This window comes from Talpa europaea, assembly GCF_964194135.1.
Source record: "Talpa europaea genome assembly, chromosome: 5".
Taxonomy (NCBI): domain Eukaryota; kingdom Metazoa; phylum Chordata; class Mammalia; order Eulipotyphla; family Talpidae; genus Talpa; species Talpa europaea.
The window spans coordinates 25,601,803-25,604,533 of record NC_140071.1 but is presented as its reverse complement, the minus strand read 5'-3'; positions in this window follow the sequence as shown (position 1 = coordinate 25,604,533).

Genomic DNA, 2,731 nt, shown 5'->3' with positions numbered 1-2,731 from the left:
CTCACCTGCTGCTCCCCTCAGCAGAGTATTTCAGTCAATCTGCCTGTTCTGTTCCCCACTCTGTTGATGAATCATCTTAGCCCCTGTACTTTTGGTCTGTCCCCCAGTTATTATATGCATAAATAAATAAATCTTTAAAAAAAATTTTTTTATATGTCTGTCTCCAACACTAAGCTGCGAGATACTTTGCCATTTTGAATCTCTTTCTAAAGCAGAGCTGATAGCTAGTAGGGACATATTAAGTTTGATAAATGATGAACTATTTTCTAAATGAGCTAAAGTATAGTCATGGATTATAAAGAAATTTATAGAGGAATCATTTTTAGTCCTATTATTTACTTTCTCTAGAACAAGAAGTTCAGTGTCTAGTTTCTTTGTGGAAAACTACCATTTTTCAGTAATTATAAACTTTTTAGCATTCTTTCTTATAGGTCACAGACTAATCTAGCAGTTTCTCACCAGCTTTGAGACTGGAAAATGAGGGAACAATATTCACTACTTCAATTATGAATTATTTCAAAGGTCAGAGTACAAGAGCACAAACTACACTAGTGCCTTTCAGAGAATGGAAAGTGATGAACATTGATTTGATGAAATAAATATTGTAATGAGGAGAGCAAAAATAGCCAAACAATTATATCAAACATTTCTGGAATAAACAAGAGAATGATATGGCAATGTCAAATAGCTTCTATAATTGTTTTGTCCTTGTATTTTAAAAAATATTGTAACATAAAATTGAACAGAGAACAGACTTTACATAGACATTAGTTCATTTTCCACATGAAATTAAGTACATTGAGCACTATCCAGTAAAACCAAGATTAATATCTTACATTCCAACTCCACTATCTTCTTTTCTTAAAACTAGGTCAACGATAGAAGTTGTGGTTTTGATTTTGACTCACACCCTTCCTAGTGATCCATTGAGTGCTTCTCTTGCCGGCTCTTTCACTGACTGCACAGCCTAGAGCTGGCAACAGTAGCAGCAATAGACAAACTAACAATGAACAATCTACATTTATGTATATCACACAAAGTCCTGGTCCCAAGATGTCCTACGACTTCTCCATAAGACAAGGGATGATCAGGAGATCTGACTCATTCCTTTCTAGATTTTCTTTTATTTTTCAGATCTCTTTAAAATTATAATGTAAAAAAACCACAATTGATGCTACTATGTAGATGTAGGACTGATTGCTGAAACTTAGAACAACAATGACCCATTATTTACATAATTATAACATTGTTAACAGGCCTGTTTAACCAAAATGTGTGATAGAACTATAATGGGAGGCTGAAAAGAAGAGAAATTTGGGACGGGTATGATAAGGGAGGGCTAAAAAGGTGAAATTTTCAATTGCTACATCAGAAAGTCAGTAAACCATATATAGAATTGTTATATCAAGAAATATCATTTAAGAATATTATTTATAAACATATAGAAAATAGTAAAAGAAAAAAGCTATTAAACTGAGTCTCTGGAGGATGGATAAGAAAAAGAACCACAGCTTTTCAATAGGAAAATTCTTGAAAATTTCAACAAGAAAATTGTCTTAAACTGTGCATTTATTACAAAAAAAACCCCCATACAATAAAAAAACAAAGAAGTGCCTTTGGGTTGCTGGGATACTAGGGATATCAGCATGGAAAAAACCTTGATTCCATACTTTTGCATACCCAGTATGTCAGGATCTCCTTGTACCAAAGAGATACTTAATCATGCCTGAACAGGGATATCATTAAAGCCACCAAGTAGATTTGCAGCAAAAAGAAGATAACCAAAACATGAGGCCACAAAAGGTTACACTTAGATTCTTGTAAACCACAACCAGGTACCAGGCGGTTTTTTACAAGGTCAGTTTCTTTCTTGCTCACTGATATATTTCCACTACCTAAGCAGCATGCCTAGTTAACATGGGGGGGGGGTCTTACAAATAGTTGCTGAAAAAAATGTATAGACATTAAAAAAATGGTAGTTAGTAAACTATTTCTGAATTGAGAATTTAGGGAGGAAGAAAGGAAGTTCTAAGGAAGTCTCAACTTGCAAAAGCTAAATATAACTAGGAATGTTGCCAAATTTTCTCCCATTTAAGGATCAAAACCAGGGTGAAGCCAAGGTCAAAACACTAATAAATGGAAATGAGAACAAAGCAAGTTCAAGGTGGTGTATCTGCGAATTTAATTTTCTTGGTAAGCAATTTGTGGATGAAGGAGGTAGAACTTATGAACCGAGAGGGCAATGCCTAACCCATATGTTATTCTGATTGATATTTTAAAATATAGAAAAACAGTAAATCCTCTTCATTCAAAAATAAAATTCTTCTCTTAAAAAATCATGCGTTTTTTTTTCTTGTGGACTCAAAACTAACATAGGCATAACGCCCCAAGCCACCCAGAAGGTAACCTCATTAGTTCTCATCTCAAGCATCTAGCATAATATTCTATTTTCTTTATTCATCTTCTTTCTGTCCATCTCTCCATCTTTTCCAACCTCTTTTCCATTTTATCAGTGACCCTTAGATTGAGTGAAAGATGTAAAGATGATATTATCTGATTGTTACAGGGCAGGGAGAGTGGCTCCCAAGGCCCGGCAAACCTGCCTGCTCTAAATAGGTTCTGCCATCCGCCACATCAACCAAAAAACCTATGAGACTCTAATGAAAAGGAACTTTAATACAATTAGTAAACAATACAGAAAAGGCAAAAAATATGGTTTCTAAATTAAGCA